This window comes from Poecilia formosa, unplaced genomic scaffold (assembly GCF_000485575.1).
Source record: "Poecilia formosa unplaced genomic scaffold, Poecilia_formosa-5.1.2 Scaffold508, whole genome shotgun sequence".
Classification (NCBI taxonomy): Eukaryota; Metazoa; Chordata; class Actinopteri; order Cyprinodontiformes; family Poeciliidae; genus Poecilia; species Poecilia formosa.
This window is the reverse complement of record NW_006800447.1, coordinates 49,852-63,606: the sequence shown is the minus strand read 5'-3', so window position 1 is coordinate 63,606 and position 13,755 is coordinate 49,852. Positions and strand designations below refer to the sequence as shown.

The 13,755-nt window shown below is 41.9% G+C and overlaps 1 long non-coding RNA gene across 1 annotated transcript in view; it reads right to left on the bottom strand.

Annotated features, from left to right (window-relative positions):
• LOC107834033 (uncharacterized) overlaps positions 1-13,755 on the bottom strand; it is a 26,159-nt gene that overhangs the window by 5,873 nt on the left and 6,531 nt on the right. The window contains exons 2-3 of the long non-coding RNA XR_001659817.1: positions 5,024-5,027; positions 457-461 (exon numbers count right to left, since the gene is read on the bottom strand). This is a non-coding gene — a long non-coding RNA (uncharacterized LOC107834033). The remainder of the gene's footprint in view (positions 1-456; positions 462-5,023; positions 5,028-13,755) is intronic.

Genomic DNA, 13,755 nt, shown 5'->3' with positions numbered 1-13,755 from the left:
ACTATAGAAAAAGACAGAACAAAAACAGAGTAAGCAGGGCAGGCATGGGCAGGGAGGTTGTAGAGGGAAAAAGCGTCCGCCTTCATCAAGAGCAAGAGAGTGAAAAAAAAGAGACCAGTAGGACAAGTGGGACCAGCACTCTGATTCCAGTCAGCCTGAACGGACCTGTGAGGTCTGATCAGAACCAGGTCGGCTCATCAGCAGGTGTTCATGTGAGGACCTCAGAGCGACCCGGTGGAGGTCAGAGGTCAGGAAGATAACAGGGTGTCGGGGCTCAGATTGGGTTGTGCTGACGGCTGCTTGTATCGTTCAGACGGACTGACAGCAGCAGATTCCTCCATCAGACCAAACGTTCACTGCTCACTGGAGCATTCTGGGAAATAAAGCAGGACAAAGCAGAGGCGTCTTCAGGCTTAAGGTTGTGAGTTCGAATCCCGGCCGGGTCTCCATGTTCACGATGGCTTCTCTCTGGGTTCTCCAACGGTTAACTGGATGAGGTTGGATGCTTTGGCCAAATCTAAATAAGTTTATCTCACAAAACTGCAATGGAAAACTTTGATGACATGATCAACAACCGGATGTTACTGCTGGCGAAAACCACAAAGAAGACGACAACAGGAAGCAGTGGTGGGAAGTAACGAAGTACCTTGTTACTGTACTTAAGTACATTTTTCGTGTATCTGTACTTTACTTAAGTAGATTTAATAATGGATACTTTCTACTTTTACTCCACTACATTTTACAGTAAGTATCTGTACTTTCTACTTCACTACATTTCTACGTTACTCATTACATCCAAGTCGCGTTGCGCTTTCTGTCTGTTAAAATGTGAAGTTCAGGTTCTTAAGGTGGCGCCGTAAAATCCAAGCAATAACGTGACTTAGTGTCTGTTGTCACCCAATGTTTTTGTGTCACGTAGCGCGGGGTGCTGGTCTAGACTTGGTCTCAGGTCCGGTGGTCTTGACTACAACTCTGCTACTGGCTCCTGGTTGCATGTCCTCCCCACCCACCTTCTTTACGTTCATGCTATGATAGGACAGGAGACGAGATGTTTCCATCCCTGAAATTATGATGCATAGAATCACATATCTAAGTCTAAACTATGTTACAGAGTAAACATAATAAAAAGCTGCTTTATCTGTGGCATTGTTCATTAAAATGGCACATTTCTGATGTATTCAAATTAAATACGATCGGTTCACTTAATGATATTATATTAGGGATTAGGTAATGCATTCAGCAAGTACTTTTACTTTTAATACTTAAGTATTTTTAAAAGCCTTTTTACTTTTACTTGAGTACATTTTTTGAGTACTTTCTCCACCACTGACAGGAAGTGGCAGGAGGATGACGTCACCGCATGTTTTAATCGCATGAACAAACTTATTCATGTCATTTTTATTTCTTAATGGAAACATTGCAATTATGAAATTATATTATTTTGTACATTAGCAGAATATAGACAAAGTTTTGTTCCCATTTTTAATGGAAACACAGCTTCTGTTATTTTCTTATTGAGTTGCTGCTGAAAGCTGTTCCTTTGTTTCAACCTGAGCTGCAGGAACGGATCAGCAGCAGCAAGCAAATAATTATAAATCACTAGACTAATCATGAAAAACTTACTTTCATTCTGAAAGAAATCAAAGATTTTTTAATGTTTTACATCCAATATTTTGGGCTTCTGTGTCCTGCAGTCATCTCAGAGATTCTGGTCCCAGTAAATCCCAGTAGGTCCCAGCCAGTCGCAGCCTTTCTGCTGATCCCACTGAAGCCAACAGAACCTGTCTGGTTCCGTCCGCTAGGATCCGATTGGCTGCTGGTTGGAGGGAGCTGATGGAGGTTTGAGAGGCGGCCATATTTGTGGTTTGTGGAGAAGAGACGAGTGATGAACAATGACGAGAATTAATAAAAGCGAGTCGCTTGTCATTGTGTTTGTCCTCTTTGTTCTCGGCTCGTTTCATTTTCATCTCACCACAAACTCCATCCTCAATAAAGGCCTTTATTTGTCTCCCAGGAATCCACAGCCACACATTATGAAACCATAAATAATAAGAGCCACAAATTTTAGATTAACACACAGAAGGCTTTAATGAAAATCAGAGCCGTTCATCAAAAACACATAAAAACATGTCGCCTACAAGCTCATGAAGCACATAACTCACATGTGAAAACAGAGACAGCAATGCTGTGCAACATGCGTCATGTTTTCTCCTTCAGTCCACATTCATCTGTTCTGAACTGAACGCAGAAGCTGTTTTCTACAGCTAACCAGCGCTAACACAAGCTAAACCAGCGCTAACACAAGCTAAACCAGCACTAACACAAGCTAAACCAGCACTAACTAAAGCTAAACCAGCGCTAACAGAAGCTAAACCAGCGCCAACACAAGCTAAACCAACGCTAACACAAGCTAAACCAGCGCTAACTAAAGCTAAACCAGCACTAACTAAAGCTAAACCAGCACTAACTAAAGCTAAACCAGCGCTAACAGAAGCTTAACCAGCACTAACAGAAGCTAAACCAGCGCTAACACAAGCTAAACCAACACTAACACAAGCTAAACCAGTGCTAACACAAGCTAAACCAGCGCTAACACAAGCTAAACCAGTGCTAACTAAAGCTAAATCAGCGCTAACTATAGCTAACCACAGCTAACTATGTGATCTAAACCAGAGCTACGCAGAGCTCAACAGATCTGACCCAAAGCTAATCTAAACAGCTAACTAGAGCTAGCTTCAGATAACCTAACCAGTGTTCACCAGAGCTCTCTGTCTTTCAGTCAAACTGTTTTAAAATAATAATCATCATCTTTATTGTCCACAGATGGCTTCACATGGTGGTTAAAATTCTCAGTACATAATAAATAAGATCACAACAAATTCCCAACCAGACAAACCAACAATGGCCACAGCTTCAGATCTGAATAATAGTCAACAGTTCAGTAACATTATTACATTTGGGATGAATGAGCTCTTATAAATGCTCTTACTGCCTTTTGGAGGAAAGCTGAAATATGATTATTACGTCACTCACAGTCAGTTGGGCCTTTTGTTTTGCTTTGAAACCATAAATGGTTAAATTTAGACTCAAATATCTGAACTTGTCTCTAGAAACATGTTTCTAAGCTAATAATGTTTTGGGTCATAATAAGCCAGAAAGTTAAAACAGCATCAGAATGGATCAAAGACTGACCTGAGATCAGTTCCTCTGTCACTTCCTGTCACACTGACGGCGCTGCAGTCATGAGGTTTAAATGTGGGAGTTTCTACTGATATCATGGAGCTGTAAAGGTCAGACGGCCCGTCACCGTCTCTGATTCACCGTTTGCTCTCCGTAACCAAACCTTCTCCTCAGTTAGCCTGCTGCCTGGCTTTCTGAAGACATTTTTAAAAACCCTGGCTAAAAAATAAAACATTCATCAAAAATCTACCTGTAATCAGACATGTTGCTATGAATGCATTTTCCTTCATCTAATATGTTCATGTTCCCAGTTGGCATGATGAAATGAGCTCCTTCATAAGACAGAACCTTCTGGAGGACTTAGTACTGTTTCTACAAGATGGACATGAACAGAGATCAGCTTCCAGGTACCAAGGAACGCCTGAGCAGGAGAAAACACGTTGGGATCGATTTGATACTGGAGTCTGGGATAAAATCTCCATCGTGATGGATGGAGGAGAAGCTTTGGCCTTCCTCCTCCTCTCTCAGCTGTTCTGGACGATCTGACCCCCATCAGTTTTAGTGACTTTAGCTGCTGAAGGCGACGCATGAATCCAGATGTTTCTAAGCCAGCTGAGAACCAGTCGGAGCAGAGCGAGGTGCTAACCCAGGCTAACTCTGATCATGTGACCCGCTCTCCTGAGGAACAGTGAAGATGAGTAAGGACTGAAGATGCAGCCAGCTGTCCTAAACCCAGAGTTTGGTCTGACAGGAGAGATAAACGTTGGAGCTAACGGAGCGCTGCGTGAGACACCTGAACTCATCTCTCTCTGCAGCCAACAGCAACACAGAGCCGGTTGTGCCGCCACACGCTCTCTCTTTATTACATTCTTCCTGCTGGATGCTGGAATATGGCAGAAATCCTCCGACTGCTGGATCTGAGAGATTTACAGCTGCTGGCAGCGCGGCCGGCTCTGGCTCCAGTGGAAATGTCCCAGGGGGCGGAATCTGTTCTGATTGCACAAAGATCTGCTTGTTTGGACCAGAACCGGGCCAGGAGGAGCCGCTGCTGCTGGAGGAGCGCTTTACGTTCATCTGCTGCTGCTTTAATCGTTTAGTGGAGCATTCCTCCAGTCGTCATTCATACAAACAGAAAAACACCGAAGATCACGGAGTTCTCTCTTTCCTAAACCCTCAGTTCGTCTGTGAAAGTGAATATCTGTGTCTGTGTGATGTTAGAGTAACAGCAATCAGTTCTCTGATGGAAATGAATGCTGATGACCAGAACTGAGGCACATTCACTGACATTGGTCAGCTCAGTCCTGTCACGCGTTGGCGGATGGGGTCTTTACGAAGCAGAGGGGCCGACAGAGCTGCAGTAGAAACGGGAACAAAAGAATCTCCTCAGGGAACCTGCTGACGTTCCCGCCTCATACAGCAAAACATGGAGAAAACCTGAAGCAGCTTCTGCTGTGAGGTCATCACACACCGTCTCCACGGCAACCAGAACGCTCATCTGGGTAGGAGGCTGGCGGCCTCCTTGCTGAGAAACCACCAGTGGTTAAATGAGAGGAACTCTGTCCTGATTGGCTGAGGATGCTGGAAGCATGACCTTTGATTCTTCGTCTGTTTAGCCTCCTCTTCCTGTTGACCAATAGTGGATGAATAGTTGATCACATCTCTGCCCTCACTGGGCGAAGTCACCTGGAAGCAATTTATAAAGTGTGGACAGATTCAGAACAAAATCTAATGTATAGAAATATGGGTTGTCATGACAACCTGCAGAAGCATTTTGCATTTTAAGACGATGATTAAATATTGTGAGCTATTGAACAGAAACCTGTATGTCACTGACTAATACGACGCCGCTGAAGCAGCAGAGAACGATGACCTGCATTAAGGACCAAAGCATTCAGCCTACAGACACAACGGTGTGACGACTCAGTTCCTCAGATTATTAGTTTGGATAATAATCTGAGGAACTGCAAAATCTCTGGAGACGTTCAGAGCCGTAAACCCAGAAGCTCGGCTCAGCGGCCCTCAGACCGGTTCCTGCTCCTCTGAACCGGCTTTCTCTCCGCCGTGTGGAAACGGTCTTCATCTGCTACTATTTTTAACCCTAAATGAGAAAATGAGGTTCTTGTTCTGTTGAGTTTATTTCCCAACTACAGCTGCAGCAGCTCAGGTTGCATCACCGCCTCGGTGAGTCAGCTGGCTGCTTCTGTTGCGTCAGAAAGCCCCGCCCACTTCCTGTCACCACAAAAGGTACAGGTGAAGCGAGAAGGGCGGGTCAGTGTGGGTGAAAGTCTTCACACCCCCAGAGTTCAGAGTGAGCAGGAACATCATCATCATCATAACGACTCACACCTCCTCCAGGTGCCCATCTTCCTCTTCCTCAGTCCTGTCAGGCTGATGAAGGTTTTACAGCAAACGGGTCCAAATGGGTCAGAGCGTTGATCTGCTGGAAGCTGTTCACTGAGTCCATCCAGATGTTCTTCAACCAGAACGATTCATCTCATTCCTGTTCGGGTCCTTCTGGACCTCGGGCCCATTTAGAGTTTAGCCAGGTATTCGTTTGCCAAGCTAACTCCACTTTGGTTCAATATCAAAATCAAATCCATGTGTGGATTACCAAGCAAAAATCATCAAATATAATTACGTCATAATGTGATAACAAGGAGATTTATCCTTCGTAGGTCATGGAACGGTTCAAACTGCAACAAGAGTCAAATGAAAGGTTCTGTTGGGCCTTTCAGAACCTCATGCCACAGCGTATTAGATACTGTACATAGAAATATACTCATCCTTTGTTCTTTTTCTTTATTTGCTAATTTTTGACATTTTTTCCATACAAGTGTACATACAGACTATTTTCTTTTTCCAAATGTTCCACACATATCATTCAAGAAAAGCTGCACATACAATCTGTACCTGCCTTAGACGCAGCAACTTTACTAGTCTAGATAATATCGAATCCATTCACTTAACAAAAAAAGAAAAGAAAAAAGCAAACAAAAAGATCATCCAACATTTTGTTTGTTTCTCTCTGCTCCTCTCTTCTGGGTCATCACGATTTTAACTCTCTTCTCATCGGAGACGAACTGTAAGCAAACTATTGACAGTCTGTAGCTCTGTAAGGGTTCCTGTAACCACACTATGAATCAATAAAGTCTGATCTCCGTGGTGAAATAAAACCCTGCCAATTTTTCCAATAATTCTTAAATTTTCCAGATTCTAATCTGATGGAAAAAGTCAGCCTTTCCATAATATAAATAATATTTCTTTACGTCAACCCAATCTTCCCTTTAGGAGCTTCTGCCTTCAGCCATTTCCTAGTAATGGCTTTTTTGCTTGCTACCAACATAATCCTGTACATATATCTATCGCCTGCTCTTGTGAACTTTCCATCCCTCTTCCCATGTACAGAACATCAAATGTAAGTGGAATATTCACCCCCAGCACCAGTAGGCTAAAGTTTAAAGATTTTAGTTCAGATAAGTCATGGGACGGAAACACTCCGAGGCATTTCAGAGATTTTGACTGCCAGTCCCATCGAAATGTATTTTTAATGAATAGATCTGGTGAATAGTTGAAAGAGAGAACTTGGGTCTTCTTCGTGTTTAATTTGTAGCCTGTCATCAGCCCAAATTCATCCATTATATTGATTAGTGCTGGAAGCGACTTGCCTGGTTGAGTTAGGTAAATCAAAACATCATCTGCAAATAATGCTATCTTTTGTTCCTCTCCTTCCAGACGCATACCTTTATATTTCCATTTTGTTTTATCCGTTGGCTTAAAGGTTCCAAATATATGTATAACAGAATGGAGCAGCCCTGGCGGCATCCTCGATGTAACCTGAAAGGCTCCCATTAATTTTGATCCTAGCTGTGGGTTGGTATTATAATGATTGAATAGTTTGAATAAATGTTTTGTTAAAACCGAATTGTTCTACCACCTTACATAGGAACTTCCACCTGACAGAGTCAAAAGCTTTTTCTGTGTCCAATCCCAATATTACTGCTTGTTCTTGTTTTAATAATCTTTTGCATTACCAGCAATGTGCACCTAATATTATCCATTGTCTTTTCTTTATAAATCCTGTTTGGCCCAAATCGATTATGTCTGGCAGAATCACCTCTAGCCGTGTAGCCATGACTGCTGTAAACAGTCTATAGCAGGGGTCGGGAACCTATGGCTCGCGAGCCAGGTGTGGCTCTTTTGATGAGTGCATCTGGCTCGCAGATTTCGGCTTTTCAGATAAAACATAAAATATTATCACTTGTTTTAATCCATCCATCGATTTTCCACTGCTCATGTCCTGTTCAGGGCTGCAGTTGGCTGCAGCAATTGTCCATCATTTTAATTGGATGATAATAGCCTACATTGGCCGTTGCTGGGTAAACAGGTAAACGCCCCCTTTTGAATCAGTCTGCTCGGTCATTAGCTCAAAGCTAACCCTTCAACGAAGAAGATGGCGAAAAGAAAAAAAGATGATGAGTATCGTACATTTCAGGATGAATGGACTGAAGAATTCGCCTTTGTAGAGAGAGCAGGTTCTGCGGTGTGCCTAATGTGCAATGACAAAATTGCATCGATGAAACGGTCGAATGTAAAGCGGCACTTCGACACACGCCATGCTACCTTTGCATCAAAATACCCTGCGGGAGACAGCAGGAAGAAAGCGTGCCAAGAGCTGCTGAGCAGGGTGCAAGCTAGCCAGCAGCAACTCCACGTATGGACCCGGCAAGGCGACTATAATTCCGCTAGTTTTGCTGGATCTTTAGCAATAGTAAGGAACGGAAAACCATTCACAGATGGCGAGTATGCTAAAACGTTGATGCTGGATGTAGCCAATGAACTTTTTGATGATCTTCCGAACAAAGATAAGATAATCAAACGGATACAAGACATGCCTCTGTCGGCAAGAACTGTTCATGATCGTACCATCATGATGGCAAAGCAAGTGGAGGAAACGCAAGTGAAGGACATAAATGCAGCGCCGTTCTTTTCCCTGGCTTTGGATGAGTCAACAGACGTAAGTCATTTGGCGCAGCCACCAGCAAATCCATGCAGCACCAGAAGTCGCATTAATGGTGAGTATTATAACAACATTATTTAAAAGAATAAATTCAGAGGCTTATTATACTCACATTTAGTTGAATTCAGTCTAAAAATATATTATATGGCTCTCACTGAAATAAATTTCCAAATATTTTGCTTTCATGGCTCTCTGAGTCAAAAAGGTTCCCGACCCCTGGTCTATAGTCTTTATTTAGGACGCTAACTGGTCTATAGTCTTTATTTAGGACGCTAACTGGTCTATAGTCTTTATTTAGGACGCTAACTGGTCTATAGTTGGCACAATCTAATCGATCTTTTCCTTCCTTTGGAATAACCGCAATGAAAGCTTCCCTCCTTGGCGTCTCTCCCTCTTTAAGACCCAACTGAACATATTTTTTAACAAGGGGATCAATGGTTTTCTTAGCAATTTATAAAATTCAGACGAGTAACCATCCGACCCCGGAGCCTTGGTGGTTTTCAATCTTGAAATGTCTGAGTCTATTTCTTCTTCTGTAATCTCCTTTGTTAATATACGATCTTGATCTTCTGTTATTCTTGGTAAGTTCAAAGATTCCAATAATGCCTGTATTTGATTATCATTATTAATTTGTACTTGAGAATATAATTTTTTATAACAGTTTTCAAAACAATTTTGAGTCTCTTCTGCCTTATATTTGATCAAATTAGGGGAGTCCCTGATTTTGAAAACATTATTTACCACTTGCTTTTTCATTCTAAGCTAGTAATTTAGCTCATTTACCTCCTCCTTCATAATACCTTTGTTTTGTGTACAGAAGGTTTTTTTTAATCTCATCTTCCAAAATGCAGTTTATCTCCGTTTGTATTTTTTTAATTTCTTGAGTTTTTTTTCAACCAGAGAGAAGTTTTTGTGTTGCTTTTCTAATTATTTTAGTTCCAATTGTAAATTTCTAAGTTTACCCTGTTTTGTCCTTTTTAAATAAGCTGATTTGGCAATTAGTTTTCCTCGAAGTACTGCACTGCATGCATCCCACAGCGTAGCTGGGGATGCCGCCCCATTATCATTCTCCTTTACATATCAAGTTCTTCCTTCATATTCCCCTGTAATAAGCCTGCATTTAGTCTCCACATTGTTGTTTTTGTTTCCTTTGACACTTCCAGGGTGATGTATACTGGACTATGATCTGATACATCCCTTACTCCAATGTCACAACTTTCCGCTCTGTATCGATCCTTATTATACATAAAGAAATAGTCGATTCTTGAATAAACTGAGTGAGGCGGTGAAAAATATGCCTGATGGATTTAGCTCCCTCCAGACATCCATGATTCCCAGCTCTGCCATTAATTCTTTAATTTTTTTTGCTAATTATAGATTTTTGCTTCCCGCCGTTCGAACAATCAATCTGAGGTTTAAATCTCCTCCACATATCAGAATGCCTTCTCCCTCAGCTGTCATTAAATCAAACATCCTCCTATAAAATGACCAGTCAGAGCCTGGGGGGGCTACATGTTCAGGATAGTAACCAGTTCTCCTTCTAATCTCCCCTTAATCAGCACGTATCTCCCTTCTTTGTCTATTGTTTCTGAAAGCTTTTCAAATATTGATCTTCCTGATATCAGGATTGTGACGCCTCTCCTACGGCCTGATCTACAAGAGGAGTACAATACTTGGCTAAAACCATTTCTCTTTAGTTTCTCATGTTCCCTCTCTGTCAGCTGCGTCTCCTGCAGCAGTGCCACTCCCACTCCCTCCCTTCTCAATTTTCCTAACACTTTAGACCTTTTAGCTGGGTTGAGCATCCCGTTCACATTAAAGAGGCCAACTTGGATACTAGGAATGCACAAGATCCATCCCAACAGCTGCATAAGGATCGTTGTAGGCTTCATGCAGAACACAGTCTAATTACATCTCAGTCGATAGAATATTTATTACTGAAAAATAGAAGTAGCACATACGAGCACGGCGATGAGGCTGGGGAGGTTTTGGCAAGGCAGCTTAGGGGTGCAAGGGCCAAATTAACTATTGGTGGGATAACATCTCAGGATGACACTATCATTACGGACCAACAAGGAATAAATGATGCTTTTCAGCATTATTATAATAAATTATATCTTTTGCAGAACTTTTTTGGATGCTTACCCATCCCCAATCTAAGCCCGGATCAAGTCGCTGCCCTGGACATGCCTATTTCGGAGCAGGAGATTTTAGGGGCAATCAAATTGTTACAACCCCGGACGTCGCCTGGCCCAGATGGCCTGCCAAGCCAGTTTTATGCAGCATTTTCTGATCAGCTGGCTCCAATTCTGGCAAACATGTATAAATATTCTTTCAAGAAAGGATCCCTCCCCCCCACTTTGAATCAAGCCTGCATAACACTGCTGCTCAAAAAAGATAAGAATCCCACAGAATGTTCATCTTACAGGCCGATACCATTACTGAACAGTGATTATAAGATATTAGCAAAAGTGCTGGCCTGTCGCCTGGAGCGGGTTTTACCCAGTGTTATATCCCCAGATCAGACGGGGTTCGTTAAAAGCAGACGCTCTTTTTATAATATAGGTCGTTTACTGAATATTATGCATACCCCTTGTCAAAGTAATTCTGAATGCTTTATCTCCATTGATGCAGAGAAGGCATTCGACAGAGTGGAGTGGATCTATATGTTTGAAACTTTGGAGAGATTTGGTTTTGGTGGGCCATTTATATCTTGGGTTAAGTTACTGTACTCCTCTCCGTCAGCCATGATTCTGACAAATCATTTCTACTCTAAACCATTCAGCTTACACCGCGGGACCCGACAGGGGTGCCCACTTAGCCCTTTACTTTTTGCTTTGGCTATTGAACCTCTGGCTCTGGCAATAAGAACAAACTATTAAAGGTATCACCAGGGGTAGGTTTGAGCACAAACTCTCTCTCTATGCTGATGACCTTTTGTTATACGTATCGGAGCCAGAACTGAGCATCCCTCACATCTTAACACTCCTCTCTCAGTTTGGAGAAATTTCTGGGTATAAAGTAAACGTGCACAAAAGTGAGCTTCTGCCTCTGAATGCCTGCCTGGATCGTATCACAAGTGCTACACCTTTTAAAATAGCACTTGTGATACCTAGATAGCTAATATCTATCTAGGTATTACAATAACAAAGACTTTTGATGGCCTCCATAAGAGTAATTTTGAGAAATTGCTTACTGAGACCCAACGTGACCTAAATAAGTGGTCAGCACTTCCTCTCTCTCTAGTAGGGAGAGTGAATACAATCAAGATGTCAGTGCTCCCTAGGTTCATATACCTCTTTCAGTGTCTCCCTGTTGTCATTCCAGGTGCTTATTTTAAAAAATTAGATTTGGCCGTTTCGACTTACATTTGGAATGGCAAAAAGCCTCGTCTTAAGAAAGATCATCTGCAAAAATCAAACCAAGATGGGGGTCTAGCCCTTCCCAATATCCGACACTATTATTGGGTATGTAACTTGTACTGTTTGTCTTTTTGGATGCACTACAGCTCCAATGATGGTGGTCCCATTTGGGTGGAGATGGAAAAATGTTCATGTGCCCCTTTATCAATGCCAGCTTTGATCGGTGCACCCTTACCTTTACTTCTTAAACGTACTTCCTCTAACCGCATAGTCTATAACTCCCTGGCAATCTACTCTCAATTTAGGAAACACCTTCGTCAGAAGAGTCTTTCCAGCCCAATTGCATTTAATAACCTTTTTCCTCCTTCGCTGCAGGATGCTACTTTCGGTGTGTGGCAGAGTAAAGGCTTAAAATATTTTAAGGACCTCTATATTGAAAACAAGTTTGCTTCTTTTGAACAATTGTCTAACAAATTTGATTTACCAGCCTCACACTCTTTTAGATATGTACAGGTTAGGCATTTTATTCATCTATGTCAATATTTCCTGATAAGCCTCCCGATAATATAATCAATAAGTTGTCTTGTTGATGTCTTTCGACCCAACAAGACGTTAAGCGATCACTTCCTGGATAAAACTGACCTCCCTTTTTGATTCCCGATCCTTTGCCATAATTAAACAGTCCTGGGAGCAGGATCTTCAAATTACTATTAGTGAGGCAGTTTGGGCTGATATTTTGGGGGAAATCCACTCACCATCATTTGTGCGAGACACTCTCTTATCCAATTTAAACTAGTACATCGGGCAAACCTCCATAAATCTAAATTGGCCAGAATTTACCCTCAAATTGACCCTATATGTGACAGATGTAAATTAGAGGAAGCCACACTATTACACATGTTTTGGAACTGCCCAAGGATACAGATATACTGGACTGGTACTTGTGAAGCACTGTCAGCTGTTTTTGGGGTTAAAATTGCTCCAAACCCACTCATGCTGCTCTTTGGGGCGACTCCTGAGGTTCTAGGTTTGCCTACAGGAGGCAGGAAGGTAATTGCTTTCTCAACTTTGCTAGCATGTCGCCTAATTCTCCTTATTTGGAAGGATGCTGCTCCACCCACAGTGTCAAACTGGATAAAAGATGTTCTACTTAACCTAAAATTAGAGAAAATCAGGTATGTGATGAGAGGCTCTGAGAATAAATTTCACAAAACTTGGAAATCATTTATGACTTTTTTTCAATAAACCTTCAACAGAGATTCTGGAATAGCAGACCTTGGAAATTTTGGCTGAGCAGTGGTTCAATAAATCTTGACATGGATTTTTGTATGGTCTTAACTTTTTAGTTTTTCTTTTTGCTACACACCTTGTAGGTGACAGTATTCAGGGGAATGTTGGCTGTTTATTGGGTGGGCTGTGTTTGGTTTTTATAATTATTTGTAGTTTGTATATTTCGTCTTTCCTATTCCTTGGAAGAACTTTGTAAATTAAAATGAAAATGCTAATAAATATATTAAGCACAAAAAAAGAGGCCAACTTTAATACCTTTTTCTGTGTTGTCATTTACTCCATATGACTCCTTATTCTCCACCTTCTCTAAACCTTGAAGGACCCTTAGGCTACAGATAAAGTAATAATGAACACACAACTGAACCGTTTTAGAGCGTTTACTGATGAACTAGTGACTAACCAAAGACCTTCCAAGAGTGGGGTCTGCACTTTGACCCTTTGTAAGCCATGATGGAAAACCTGCCCAAAAGGGAAGCCCTCTCCCTGCACAGGGAGTGGGCCCTTTCTGCTGCAGCTAGCTTTGTTCATGTTTGCACCACCGCTCCAATGTTCACAAAAAAAGGGGAGGATACCCCGACCCTAATGAAAAAAAAAACTCCCTCAGGAAATAATAAGTAAATAAAAAAAATAATTCTGTTAGCTTGACCCGAGTCATCATTCCCTAAGCCCGGGTTTTCCCTTCAGACTTGAATAGACCCATCCAAAAACAAACTAAAGATCTTAAATACCTCATTTTAAAAGGCAGTGGTCCTTAAATCTCATCCTGACTTCTCCTAAAACATTGCAATCGTTGTTTGTATCTTTCTATTGTCTCTCTCGGTGTCTGTCCTCCTTTCTTGGCCCCGATGGTCTTCCACGTCAGGCGTCTGATCTTCTCCACGCTGGTCTCCGCCACCTGCAGGCATG